Source organism: Centropristis striata, chromosome 21, assembly GCF_030273125.1.
Source record: "Centropristis striata isolate RG_2023a ecotype Rhode Island chromosome 21, C.striata_1.0, whole genome shotgun sequence".
In the NCBI taxonomy this organism is placed as follows: Eukaryota; Metazoa; Chordata; class Actinopteri; order Perciformes; family Serranidae; genus Centropristis; species Centropristis striata.
Genome location: NC_081537.1, coordinates 32378053 through 32394077, shown reverse-complemented (window position 1 = coordinate 32394077; position 16025 = coordinate 32378053).

Sequence of the window (16025 nt, the reverse complement as noted above, 5' to 3'; positions counted from 1 at the left end):
TCCATGATCCGTACGGCCATGTGTGGCTGTGATCCGCATTTAAACGTAGAAGAATGTGCCCCTGCCTCCGAATTTGAAGTCGGTCGCGGGAAAGCAATAAATGAGAGAACAGCAGCCCTGCTATTATAAATTCAGTGAGAGGTGGAGGCAGGACAACAAATTGCTTTAGTCACCCCGCGACCGCAACCACACACTGCTGCTACTTGTAGGTGAGCAACCAGCCGCCCGCAGTCTGATGATGTAGGTAGGCTAAGGCTATTGACGCAAAACACGCAACACATTTATTGTGTTTAGTTAAAATGCTTATTTATCTATATATTTTAGTTAATAGCTGCTCATCCGACGGTCATTCAGGTCGCGTTGACGGAGTGAGATGCGAGTCTCTGCTCCTCTCTGTCTGTCGCTTCCTGTCTCTCCACTGCACTGTATGCTGCAGCTAACACATATTTTCTTTATTGATTAAACTGTTCTTGTTACTCGATTATTCAGAAAAGTAAACCAATTGAAACAGCTCTATCACAGGTTGAAGGTTTGAATGACTGGGGTTTCAGATTAACTTTACAGTGATCTCTTCTATTTGATGGTAAATGCAGGGGGACATCGGTTCATGAATGAGGCCCATTCTTAAGAACAAATTTGTTCTTAAGTCCTACTTACGAAGATTTTACAAAGATTGTGGCATTCATGAATTTTTTTCTTAACCAGGATTTTTCTTAGGTAAGAACAAATCCTACGAACACTCAGGAGTACTCTTAAGCACATTTCAGTGCTGACATGTTGGCATGGTTGTGTTGTCTTCTTTTGTTAAGTTCAATAAAATACATTACAATGACATTTACGTCATATTTATGTATTTATTCATTCATTTAAATTTTTTTCATTTTACATTTTAAGTAAATTAAATGTGTCAAAGCTTTAACATGAATCAAGTAAATTGGAAATCATGCCGTCCATTAGTGATACCACCCTATTTATAGGTGGCATTTCTCCACGAACTACAAAACAATGGCATATATATTGCTGCTGCAGGAGGGCTCTGTCCGTTCTGGTTCTGTTGCAAGTTGGCTCTGTGGGACTTCATCTGTGATAAAAAAAGAAATAAAATCAAGCCAAGGTTGCAACCCCTCAGTCCACAACCTCTGGACACAAACTCGCCACGGGCCTCTGCCTACACACGCAAAGTGTGCGCGCAAAGGCGCTCTTCCCATTACGCACATAACAACACCGGCCAACACACAACCACACAAAATAACATTTTAAATAGTCATTTTAGGTCTGTTTTGTTTGGCACCTGCCATGTACAGGACGATACATATATTATGGGAGAGACAGAACGCTCAAATAGCCAGCCCTTGTAGTATTAATTAAAATATAGGTAACAAAAACTATCAATCAGCGCATCCAGAGTGTCCCATTAATACTCTCTCTCCCTCGCGCTGGCCGGCGCACAAAGACGCACTTACACACACAAATACAGGCACATGCCATGGAGGAGTCATGTTGTAATGGTAATAAAAAAATGCACTAAATCGTAGTAGGTAGGCTGAGTAGGCTACTCAGATACCGGCTACAGTCCTAGAAACTACTCACATAAACCACCGGCTTTTTACTGGCCTTTGAGGAGAAGTCCTTGATAAAGTAATCACAGTCCAACTCTCTGACCAGTTTGGCCTCTTCGGCCAGTTACATATTGTGGTTTCAAGGTATTATGCCAGAAAATAAATAGTTTGTGTTGTTGCAACCTGCACTAAGGCTGCTAATTTTTTTTTTTTTTTTTTACCTGTGCTCCAACGGATTTACGCTATGCTTTAGACATTCCGTTGATGTTTCCTCTGTGTGACGCGAACAATTCAGCGGCTTAAGAACACGTTGATGAATCTGGCGTAGGGTCTTCTTAGAAATCTTCTTAAGAAGGACTTAAGAAAGAATCTAAGAATATTCTTAAGAGGATATTGGTGAATGAGGCCCATTGTCTTCATTCAGACTGATGAACATTTTTGTACACATAAACATAAGATCATGTGTACAGTGTTTTACAATTATTGCACATTGTCACATTGTGTGTGTGTGTGTGTGTGTGTGTGTGTGTGTGTGTGTGTGTGTCAGTGCCCGCTTGTGTTATAATTTGTTGTCATAATGTGTCAATTTTAGTGGATAAATCTCTCATAGCCTAATTGGTTCACAGAGGTTTCACCCTAACAAGCTGACGACATACAGGCGAGGTAGCCACATACCCTTTTTTTCTTCCTTGATATTTTGTTATTTTTGCCACACATGCACACAGAGTATTTTTTTTATTTACTACATTGCCCTCAATCAAACAAACACACAATCACATGACATAAACTCACTCACACTCTCAATTACGTTACGTTCTCCCTGTACTCACTTTGCAGAGTGGTCTTCTTTTTCAGCATCTGTATTTTCATGTTAAGTGAGTTTGCCAGCAGGTTTTGATGTATATTAAATTTTAAGTTTTTGTGTTTTATATTTTTTGGGATGAACACAACCCAGATCATTTTGTCAGGGCCTGTGACATATTGTAGCCATGAATTGTTTAAAATTGTATATGTGCAAAATATCAAATTGTGTTATAAGTGTATTGGTTTTAATTAATATAATTCTGGATAAACCTAATTAATTTATTATAATTGTATTTAAAAGTTGATGTATTTAATTTAGCAAAGAATGAATACACTATATTACCAAACCAATGGGTCACCTGCCTTGACTCACATATGAACTAAAGTGACATCCCATTCTTAATCCATAGGGTTTAATATGTCGGTCCACCCTTTGCAACTTATGGCAATATATTGTATCTTTAGTTTGAAGATTGCTGTTTTATATGTTGTTTGCTACTATTTTATACCGTTTGTGTTGCTTTCAAAAATAAATCCGGAGAAAACGCAGTACTTGTACTCTTGAGTACTTGAGTAGTCTTTTCACTGCATACTTTTTTACTCTTACTTGAGTAATTATTTTTATGAGTACTTTTACTTTTACTTGAGTAATAATAATCTTAAGTAACAGTACTTTTTCTTGAGTACATTTTTTGGCTACTCTGCCCACCTCTGCTCTACACCAACCGCTGCCTGCATCACCTCCTTTCCCTGCTGTTAAACTGACCTGCACTTCCTGCACATGAACCAGTCTCAGTCTGCCATCCAGTACTCCCATTAAGCTGCTCTCCCTGCCTTTCCTGCCCATCTGAAGCTGCCTTCACCAGCTCTTGCTAACCATATTCCATGTTTTAAACTGTTTCCTTGTCTGTATACAACATCTATTGCACGTCTGCCCGTCCTGGTTGGGGGATCCCTCCTCTGTTGCTCAAACTGAGGTTTCTTCAACTTTTTCCCTGTTAAAAGGGTTTTCTTGGGAGTTTTTCCACAGTCAATGTGAGGGTCTATGTAAAGCCCTTTGAGACAAACTGTTTGAAAATGAGCTATTTAAATAAAATTGCCTTGCCTACCGGAAATGGAACAAAGCACGACAATGTTTTCCATATTCTCTAAGGTCTCCCACAAATGAAATGGATTCTTGTTAGGAAAATAAAAATTTTATTTGTACTGAAATACAGTACTTTGACAAATGTACTCAGTTACAGTACGTGGGGCCACCAGACTGAGGGGTGAAAGACTGTAGGAGTCTTTTTTCATTTATCTCCTGTCTCCAAATCAACTGATTTTACTGCAATAATAAGAAAAGAAAAGAAAAATATATATATCACATCACCTTTGGAGGAATGTGCCACAGGACTGACTCCAGAAGATGCTCCATGCTCTGCTGTTGGCCGTTTGTGTTGCTTGCCTGTTGAGTCTTCCTTCCCCACAGCACCTGCAACAATTTCCTCTGCTGATGGTTCTATGAAATACATACACAATATATTTCATTTGTAACTAAATCTAAACATTCTATATCTAATAAATGATCAAGTTAAGGTTATAATAAATTGATTTTATCGATTTATCACCCAGCCCTAATGGGAAGTAAGGCTACTGAAGGCTTTAAACAGATTGAAAGTACTACTACATTGCAATATTACACTGAGGATGCTTTACACTGTATACAACACTAGTATGACACTTCAGTACCTGTGTAGGAAATGTACCTTAAAAACAACCTTATTATTATTATTATTTACATGAAATTACTGAAACATACCATCAACAGCAAATGAATGATCTCCATCCTGTCTGCATCCATCTTCCTCATCACTACCTATAACGTTTTAGACATGACAAGCTCATACATAGAGTCAGACAAAAAGAAAAGACGTTACATTCATGACAGTGAAAATCAAATATACCGTTTGGATCTATTGTGATTTCGTCTAGGTTCTTTCCATGGAACTCTGCCAATCTCCCACTCTCAAGAGCCAGTAAAACTTTACTGATCTTTGCGAGCTGCAGTGTCTTGTCAGGTAGTCTATAGAACTCACGGTGGATCCTGATGTCGTGACCAAGAAAGTTGGCTAATTGATCCATGTCCATGTCAGTCATATTCAGCACTGTAGACAGAGTTGCTGCATGTTTTCGCAGTTTGGTTGATGACAATGTGTTCGGAGACTTGGCACCACATGCCTTGGCAAAGCCACGGATGCAGTCGGAGCCACGGCGATGTGACAGAGCTGCAGGTCTGGCAAACATATAAATATTGTCTTTAAGAACCCCGCAGGCATCTCTTTGCTGAACGAGAAGTTCCAAAGCATGGAGCATTTTTAGGGTCAGGAGAATTGGAACTGCTCTGCCTCGCTTTCCTCTGGTGACAATTCTGGACAAATGTCTGCAGAGCTTTTTTTCCACTTCCGACAGTGCCCAGTCCAAATCCTCATGGTGATCAGATGTGTCCCTTGACAAAGAAGCAGACTGAGGCATGCTTGCCACCTCTCCTTCTCTGCGTCTGTTGAAGAAGATGGTCTGTGTTAAACACACCTTTGCAAGGTCTATCCAGGCCTTTGTAGAGGGACTTTCAGACAGTGTGGTGCTGCATTCTTTTTGCATTTCACAGAGAAACTGGTGCATTCTTTGCACATCCTCAGTAAAGGGCATTAGAGTGGGTGCATTCCACTTTGCTTCAACAATATTCCTTATTGCTGTTGCAGAAATCAATGTGTTCCACTTCTCATTGTGCACTTCTTGGAACTCAGATGCATGCTTTACAAGCTCTTGTTTGTTGGAAATTAGGTCTTGAGCTTTCAAGAGCCTGCTGACTTTTACCAAAGCATTTCCAAGTTTTGTTGCCAGTGATGGAATGGCAAATGTGTTTGTCCTGCTCTCATAGCCGCAAGTACTTTTGACAGCTTTGACCATGTCCCGATAATTCGCAGGATTAATGAAATCCTCCATCTTTTTTAATGGGGTATATTTCCTGGCATTGTCCAGCAGTCGTCCTAGTTCACGCATTTTTTCACTGATGCACTGTTGACTTTTTAATGTCATTCCACATTTATTGAGCAAGTGCTGCCCATATTCAACAATGACATGGTCATTCTTAATAATTTCAGTGACAGGATGCCGATATGTGAAGGCACAGGCCCAGTGTATGCACATAGAGCCTGAACACGGTTCCTGCCAGGTTTTGTGTTGACTGGTCCAGGCTTGAGTCTACAAATTTGCATATGTCTCCATAGAACATTTTGTGTGAAAAGTCCTTGGCAATATGCACAGTGCATGAAATCTCTTCCTTGTGCTTCTTTTGATGGCCGTTTACGTGGGACAAGTTGTCCCTTTCCTGACTCCATTACAGTGGCATTATGGGCATAGTTGCCTTTGTTCCGGATATATTCTTGTAGTTTTTTCCTCTCTTTTGACCCTTTTGGAAAGCTGAAAGCTCTTGCCACACCTGCCTTATTTTGTGTGCATGTTCCAGATGTCTTGCAATTTTGGCATATGGTTTTCTGCAATATAAGCAATACTGTGTCTTGTCATAGATTCTCTTGCCATTTTTATTTTGGTGAGCACTAACTACTAGCCATTGGTCATTGGTGTCGTGACTTGAGCAGGGTTCTTCCTCTACAGTGAGGTCAGAGCAGGGTTCTTCCTCTGCAGTGAGGTCAGAGCAGGGTTCTTCCTCTGCAGTGAGGTCAGATACAAGGAAACTGGTGTCCAGTTCAGGTGTTGTGGTGTCACATCGATTGGGCATATCTGAGCCAGGGTTTAGAGGAGAAAGACAGGCGTTTCCTTGGGGTGACACCAATGCTAGCATCACTGTCCTCTGGACATACTCGTCATAATCTGGAACATACTCGTCTTCATGATCCCTCTTTCTTTCAGCTGTTGCTTCACCGGGAAATATTCCTGTCGCTTCCGTTGAACAGCTGCGGAGAAATCCTCAAATATCATGATTGTTGCGCCCGTTGTACACCAGGGTCTGGGCTTTCCTTGCCACCTGCATTATCCAGACTTTGTCTTGAAAGTTGTGGAGCTTTATGATAACAGCTCGGGGGCGCTGGTCAGGGGGAGGCTGGTGTGCGAGGGCGCGGTGGCAGCGGTCCAGTTTAACGGACCCACTTTTGAAGCTCGTTTTCAGAAGCTCCGGCAGCCAGGTCTTAAAGAAAGCAGCAGGGTTAGCACCCTCACTACCCTCAGGAAGCCCGACAACCCGTATGTTGCACCGCCGGCTCCTGTTTTCTAAATCGTCGATCTTTTCCATGGCTGCCTCTAGCTTGCTCTCCACGTCGGAGAGCTTAGTGATGTGAATTGCAATGGCTTCCTCTGAGTTCGAGATGTGGTCTTCAGCCTCTGTAATCCGGGCATCCAGCGCAGTGATGTTAGACGAACAAGCCTTGAGTTTATTCAGAACCGGGTCGATCTTCTTATCAAAGGAAGCCTCCACACCTTTGAGCACTTCAGCCGTTATTCTTTCCACCAAGTTGTCTACGTCAACTTGACCCAGAAGCGACCTCGTGTCGTCCGCCATGTTAGCTTGACTGCTAGATGGCGAGTTTGGTGGCTGAACTCCTGATACAGGGGATGTCGCGAGCAGATTGAGTATGCTCTGCCTGGAGGGCACTCTCCTAGTTCTAGGCATCAATTACTGCTCACTGAGACCTCCGTTTTCTGTAGTAAAATAGTCTGTAGGATACTGAGCTGCGGGAGCACAAACAATGAGCTGCTTACTCCGCCATTTGCCTCACGTGACCCCATAATGCAAGGATTTGATGTTGATTTTGTGTGATGGAGTTTTGTCACACTTGTTATACATGTCATTCAGTAAAATGTGGACTTTCACGCAAATGCCAAAACAATCAGCAGGACACTGCAGGGTTTTTATTAGAACACTGTTTATTTATTTGAACTTAAAATAAAAAAGAAATTAAAAAGGCAGGGTTAAAAATGCCTCGTCCCTGATGTCCCCTCCCGACCCCTCCTCCTCCTCTCCAGGTGTCTCTGGAACGGCAGCCATCTCTGCACACAGGTCAACCAAAATACAAACATATTAACAGAAAACCAACGTCATTATAGTGTTATTACTATAAACATTCTACTGCACCACCTCATCTTTTATACCCTCCTCCTTGTCTGCACACACATGGAAAAGAAATATAGATGACATGTGATAATTAGGAACCATGACAAACATTTTACCTACATACTTCATTTTTATTCACTAGAACCAACTGAACTGAAATTGAAGTCTACAGAAGCCCAATCAATTGCTGTTGTTTGTTAAATGTATCCTTGAGTGAAATAATGAGGATGGCTTTGATATAATACCCTATTAATTTAGTAAGAATAACTAACCACTGGTCCGTTTTTCCTCAGTGGCTATTAACCTTAATTACTCATACAAATCACTCACTGACAAATAGTGTATATATGACACTGTCCCCAGCTCTATCCAGCCTCAAAACACATGAAAAAATTACTGTAAGAATATTTTATTTGACACATCACAACACAAGCACTTACCATCTGCCTCAAAGGCCTTAGTGGGCTTTAGGACCTCTACCTCCTGCTGCAGAGCCTTCACCTTGGTCTTCAGACCCTCCAGCTCCCGCTTCAAATAACGTTTTTTTTGGTCCACGGACCTCTTGGTGCAGGCCTGCCGCACCAAGAGGTCATGTGACCTGGACACTCCTGGCGACACTCCTGGGGGTTATTGCAAGCATACTGGAATATAAAAAACAGACAACCCATGTAAAAATGATAGAACAAGCATTTTAGACGAATATGTTGGTTTTTGAGATATGGTTCTATCTATTTATGTTTCTATCCTTAAAACCATCCATCTTCAACAAAAAACACTTACGCTAAGCAGCTGGAGCTGCTGCTTTATAGCCTCAACCTCTGGGTCGGTTGTGCCCGGAAACTTGAGAGGACTTGCCATTATCTGATAATCAGGAGAAAAAAAACACAATAAATCAATAATACATAATATTCACATATACATGATACACACACATAACTTCAAATGAAATAATGGAGAATGAAGAAGTTAATGCAGCCCACATAACTTGGCTCCTGATGCTCACTCAGTGTTGTTGTGTACTGTATTTGTATCTAATGTTTGTGATAACTGTTTGATGTTGCAACTTCTCTGTCATTATGCTGACTTTTTGGCCAGGTCTCTCTGGAAAAAGACATTTTTAATCTCTATGAGGCTTTTTACCTGGTTACATGAGAATGTAAAAAGGCTGTATGCATATTTAGTTTACTTCTCTAGCTGCTAATTAACACTACCTAAATGTTACATCTGCTGTGCTAAATGCTAATCAGCCCAGACTCTGCAAAAGAGAAAAACACTACACATTTTTTTGCCCGTTCTACACGTCTTATGGACGCGTCATTTTGCAGAGGCCTGCAACCCCTCTAACGGCGGGCAGAAATCCTCGAGTAAAAACCTTATTTATACAGTGTATGGTAAAAACGCATTAATTACAACACCAAATTGTACAAGCAAAACCCTTCTCAAATAGTTCCAGCTCCAAAGCCAGACACACAACACTAACTGCAAAAAACATTATGGAAATACACCGGGACCAATCACATGTTGACTTACTTTGTCGAGTGTGCGTGCAGAATGAAAATTGCGGCCGTTAACAAGCTAAAAACAATGCATGCGCAGTAACAGGAAAAACAAAACCGAAAGTTTTCAAAATAAAACCAGTCTCTTGAATTTCACTAGTAATCACGTTTACCACATGCTTCAATTGTTAATAATTTGCTATATATTAAATTAACTTTATGCCTTTAGCATTAAACAGAAAAGCAATAACATTAACCACAAATTAATGAGTGAAAATGTTTTAATTATAATGCTGTAATATTGCAAAGACCACAAACAAACAAATCCTTTTTCATTTCATTTTATATTGACCACACATTTAAGATAATAAAATAACTCAAAAATGAAAACATGCATATGACATAATATCAATGAAGCTCAACACATAAGCAAGAACAGCTGTTACACAATTTCAATTATTCTGCCGTGTCAAGGGATAAAGTAGGCTCCATACCTCATTGATCAAATCTGTTACATTCTAAACATCAAAATTTCGCTAATAAGATCTTTATAACTGTCTGTTCATAAACAACCTTAATAAAAATATTTTTAATCTTTAAATAACAATTCAACTGAAAGTAAATAATATGATACAGGACAAAAAATATTCTATTAACAATGCGAAATTAATTTAAACAAAGACAAAATAAATATATTAAAAAGACGATGATGTTTCCTAATGGCGGTCTGATAATTACACAATTATTTTTTTTTTCCCTCACACAAAGACGTGTTAATAAACATTTCCTTTGTAAAATGTAAATTCAAACTGTAATATTAATTAATAAATAAATGCAGGCTGTTTAAAATGCACTTCATCTTAAAATGAAGCGTAGAAGAAGTCCTCTTCTTCTACACACTGTATATAAACAGACTGTATATATACAGTGTGTAGAAGAAGAGGCATGTATGCGCACCTCTCTTGTGGCCTCAACGTCATTCATTCTCGCAAATATGCTCAAATGGCTGAAATCAGGGAAAGTTAGTGAGAAGTGAAAAAAGTGAAAGTTAGTGATGAAAAAGGAGAGGAACCAAGAGAGAGTGAGGAATCGGAGGCAACAGAGGAGAGAATTGTAACAGCTCCGGGAGAAGACAAGGAGCGTGAGCCAGAAAATGATGCACGGGAGGAAACCGTGAAGGAGGGAAGAAGATGGCAACAAGGCAAAAGAGGTGGAGAGGATGAACACCAGACAGGAAAAAAAAGAAGGAAATATGATGAAAATTATCTGGGTCTGGGTTTCACTTGGATTGGTGATACAGACTGCCCGAAGCCGCAGTGTGTGCTGTGTAGTGAGGTTCTAGCAAACAGCTGCCTGAAGCCTTCCTATCTACGTCGCCACCTTCACACAAAGCACGCCAATGTAATTCAAAAGCCCCTTACATTTTTTAAATCAAAATTGGAGGAGTTACAAAGCAGCCAAAAACAACTGCAGTTTCATTCACATGTTGGGTCTACAAAAGACGCATTACGGGCTTCATATCTTGTCAGCTACAGAAAGCGAGAAAGGGGCTGCCTCACACAATCGCCGAAGACGTGTGCTTGCCAGCTGCCAAAGAGATGGTGGGATGTATGATCGGAGAGAAGGAAGCAACAAAGTTAGACATGATTCCAGTATCCAATAACACTGTGTCGCGCCGCATCGATACAATGTCTGAAGACGTCCTGGCTACATTAGTCCGCTGTGTGAGAGACAGCGAGTTGTTCTCTCTGCAAGTAGACGAGTCTACAGATGTGGCAAATCTGGCCAATCTTCTGGTTTATGTCTGTTACCTTTTTGAAGGCACGGTACAAGAAGATTTTTTGTTCTGTCGGCCCCTTGCTACCCGAACAACAGGAGAGGAAATCTTCAGTTTAATTGATGTGTTTATGAGGACCAACAGGATCGACTGGGCACGCTGCGTGGGTATTTGCACCGATGGGGCAAAATCGATGACGGGGAAGCACACAGGGCTGATATCCATATCAGGAAAGTGTGTCCATCCATTCACTGGTTACACTGCAGTGTTCACAAGGAGGCCTTGGCAGCTAAAAACATGCCAGCTGATCTACTTTCAGTCCTGAATGATGCCGTGAAACTGGTAAACCTCATTAAAGCTCGCCCGCTAAATTCAAGACTGTTCACACTCTTATGCAATGAGATGGGCAGTGAACACAAAGCATCGCTCGACCAACTCGCGGAGCAAGCTACGGAAATACTTCCCACCTATAGGTGCATCTCTAGCGTGGATTCGCAACCCATTTGAAGTTTCCCTCCCGGTCCCGCAGCTGTCATTTCACCAGCAGGAACAGCTGATCGAGCTGTCATCTGATGGAGCGATGCAGTTGCAGTTGAAACGAAGGCCACTTGTGGATTTTTGGACAGTCAATGCCATCATACACAGTCCTGGCAAAGCAGGCCTTGAGAGTGTTGATGCCCTTCGCAACAATGTATCTATGCGAGGCTGGTTTCTCTGCTCTGACAGCAGAGAAAACGAAACATTTGAAAGATTTGAGGCTTAAACTGTCAATTGCGCCAAACATCGGAGAGCTTTGTGCCAAGATGCAGGCCCACCCGTTGCATTAATATGTGTAAGTATTTGGCCAAATGGTATTGACATTATTGCTACAAATATACTGGAAGTACTCACACACCCCTCCCTGTTTCCTCTCTCTCTCTCTCTTCTCTCTCTCTCTCTCTCTCTCTCTCTCTCTCTCTCTCTCTCTCTCTCTCTCTCTCTCTCTCTCTCTCTCTCTCTCTCTCTCTCTCTCTCTCTCTCTCTCTCTCTCTCTCTCTCTCTGCAGGCTGAGCCACCTGCGCTGCACTTCGCTGAGGAAAATCCTCAGGATAGTGTTGTTTTTTAATCTGTTCCTGAGCCATGCTCTTGTTATTTATGTTGTGTGTAACTTTATTGCAATTTAATTCAAATTACTGGTGTTCTAATTTTATTTTTATAACCTGTGTTATGATGACGGAGTTGTGTCAGTTCCACTGTCATTTACACTTGCTGCAATTTTTGTTCAATGCGGCTCAAAACATTAAAACAATTGATCTGCTTTCTGCCTCTGATCCTGAGCCTGTCATCATCCTCTTAAAAGTGGAAGCTTGCACATAACTTTGTTGCATTATATTGAAACTGTGTTTCAGATTAATTTAAATGCAAGAGCGCATTGTTGTGATCGTGATTATTTTTATTATATGTGTGTTCCGGTCATGTGAGCATAATTAAACATGCCGCCTTTAATATTTCTATAAAAAAGCTTGTTGCGTTGTTTTTTTTTTTTTTAAGGTGTGTGGGATTGGGGGTGCGTCAACCTGGTTGGGACATAGAAGGGGGTGCGCGGCTAAAAAAGTTTGGGAACCGCTGTCCTAGACTGTTGTATCTGCACAAATTTAGACAAAAATACAAACAGAGACAGACAACCATTAGTAAACACACAGTGTTAATACTAATGTTGCTGTAATTTTTCATCTCTTTCTCCTCCCACCCTCTATCCTCCACATGTATCAATGTAATAGAATACTAAGAACGCATATATGAAATGGACAGCAATTACAAATGTCATCTGAACAAAACCGGTTGTCATGGAGACATGTATCGCGCATTTGTCAAAAACACTTTTCATACTTCATACTTGTACTTTCATACTTGTCTGAATGACATGAAACTCAGGTTACTACTTCCCCATGAGCCCCTGAGGCTCTCTGCAAAATTTTGGGCGATGACCACTTGGTGGCGCTCTTTAAATTGAAGTATTTTATATCTCCAAATCGGTTGGTCGGATTAACACAAAACTTGGTATACATATTGTCAATGCCCTCCTGAGGATAACCCTTGAAGGTTTTATTGATCGGCCCCTAGGTGGCGCTGTGGCCGCAGTTTAATTTAATAAGTGCCACTGTGCCCAGACCATAAGACTTAAGGCAATGAAATTCATAGGGGTGGTATAGACTGGTCCCTGTAACGCACAAACCCCGACGGCAGCATGCCCCGACACGCGTGTACTGCGAGGGCCCGTTCAGTACTGCGCGCAGTCCTAGTTTCCTTTTATTATTGTTTTTTAGTGAACTTGTTAAAGAGTATTACTAAAAAGAATTCTCTGGGGTCAAATGATCCAAATTGAATAAAATTGTTACAATGAAGAGAAACAGTTTGAAAATGTTGTTTAAGATGCTGTTAAAGATGTACTTAAATGTACTTTATTCATGCACATTTTCCCTGTAAAGCCGTGCATGTTAAAAATAAACTTTTTTTCTACTTCAAGTATGTTCTAATTATTTTTTATGTTTACTTAAAAGTAATTTGAAATTCAAATTAATTATAAAAAAATATATACTTTCTGTGTACTGTTGAAGTGTACTTTAAAGAAGTACATCTAGCATACTTTCTGCACACATAATTAGTGTACTCACAGTATATTATTTTCGATGTGCTAACAATGTACTTAGTATACTAATGATATATCATTAGTGCTACTTTAGACATACTAAAGTACAACTTAGTGTACTTATCTGTACTATTTTGAGACACCATTAAGATGAACTATAATATACTTAAATACAACTTTTTAATTTTTTATTAAATTTTTGTAAATATGTTTTAAATGCAATGGCAACACATGATTCAATTAAAAATACATTTCCAGTGTATTCTAAATGTATTAATAGTAATCTGAAAAGTGGATTAAAGTATACTTTAAATCGAAATAAAGAACATTATAAATAAGTATAGTATTAGTAGAGAAAATTGTACTTAAGTTGATCTTAATGGTGTCTCAAAATAGCACAGTCAAGTACACTAAGTTGTATTTTAGTATATCGTAAGTAGCATTAATGATATATCATTGGTATACTAAGTATGTTTTTAGTACTCGAAAATCACACTTTGAGTACAATAATGTAGTAGTGTGCTTAAATTTAGTATGTTAAAGTGTACCTTTTTTTCATCCATAGCAACTGCAACTTTTTTTGGCTTCCTTGCATGTATAATGGATCCTGATAGCATAATAATTTAACAGAAATATACATAATTTTCTCATTTGCCAATTCAGCAATAGTAACCAGGTTCCATAGCAACTGTGTGCATCCTTTGTTTATTTTTTTGGCTTCCTTGCATTTATAATGGTTTGACAAAAAGGTATGAATGTCATTATTTCAAAGGATAGCAAAGATTTGATTTGATGGACTGTTCTACTCAAACTAAATTTTTATACTTAATGGCTGTTCCCTTGCATCTCAAGTTTTAAAGAAGAGTACAACCAGATATGCATGTTAAGATGTGCATGTTGACATGTTGAGAAGACCAAATCTTATTCTATTTTACACACAAGTTTTATTTCTTGTAAATGTGTGTATTTGTAATGTGTAAAACGCATACTTTTCTGGCTGCTGACTGCGAGTGCCTATAATATTTTATAGATAATTTTTCTGTTTTTAAGTTTTCTCTTAAGTGAATCAGTTCAGTGAATTCTAGTCCTATATTATAGAGAATGTAATTTTATTCATGGTGATACATCAGTTTTAAAAAATGTGAAAAAATATTGTATATGTAAGTAAGGAATACTTTGGCTTGTGACTAAAGAAAATATATTGTTTATGGTATAATTAAAAAATTTGTTTGTACTGAATCAGAGATTTAACTTGAGAAAAATTGAAAAAATTGCGTGTAACAGAATTACAGTAATTTGATTAGTTTATTCCAAAGTAAAATTTATAATTGGATGTAATGGTAAATATTAGGTTTTCCCAAATTAAGAAAATAAGTTGTAAAAGAGAAAAAAAAATAGTTTATGGTCTTTGTAATGAATAATGTTTTTATGAAAGCTAATTTTTTGCTTTGTCTTAAAATACAAAATTTATTTACATTAAATCAAAATTTACATTTTCAACCAAATCATAAATTTAATTTGTGAAAAACTTTTTAAGTTGATCCAAAGTATCACTTTTTTCAGTGTAGGTTGCTGCATAAAGAAATACTTGAAAAGGAATGCTTGTTGTAGGTGTGCTCCCTGTATATAATATAGTATCATAACATTACTAGTATAAATTGTTTGAAATCTCTGAAGAATCTCATCATAGTGTACACACACCAGCTGTGGGACTGTGAGAAAGGATGTATTTCAATCTCTGTGTGTCTTGTACATATGGAAAATTGACAATAAAGTTGACTTTGAGCTTTTGGACAAAGGGAGTTCCAGTTGCCTAGCAACGTTTGCTCAGCTCTAGTGGCTGTTTGGGGTGGGGCTTAAAACTGTTCCATTAGTGTGATGTCATGTTCTTGGTGATGTCATGTTCTAGAATATCTTCCACTGCTTTGATCCTGCGTTGATGATGTTGATGATGTCATATTTTATGTCACATGTCAACATATTCTCTTCCAGGAATGTTTGCATATTGATCCCATCAGATATCTGATTAATTTATTTCCTTCCTGCCCAAACTCAAGTCTGAGAAAAATTCTGCTAGCTTCACTACCAGGTCAGTGAAACCTTCACAACACACAAAACATATTTCATCAAAACGATAGAGCAGCATTTGCTATGGCTGAACAAGGAACATCGCAGACAGAGAAGGTGTCTGGAGTTACAGTGGCAACACTCCGACATCCAGTTGAATCCTTTTTTCAAAGGATGACATTGGAACAGTGGGAGATGGTTAAATCTGGCACTCCTGACAATACGATTAAAATTATGTTGGCGGAGCTGTGCTTAGAAATAATAACAGCCATGACAGAAGCCTTGGTGACTGCTATGAGAGGCTCTGCTGTAGAGCAGGTTAATGAGACCAGACTGAGAGAGACACTTGCAACGACGTTTTCTGAGGTTCTTAGCGTTGAGACATCAGTCGAAGACTTAAAATGGTTCACAGGCCCCGTCGTTGGAGAGGTTGTACAAAGTTTAGACTCTACCCTCTTCACTCTTTTGCCCAGCACAGATCCGGTAGAAATTCCGTATGTCATTGCGCCTCGCAGACTCAATTCGATTGTGATTCGTGCCTGCAAAATGTTGAAGACATTTGCCGGTCAGATGAAAAACTTCT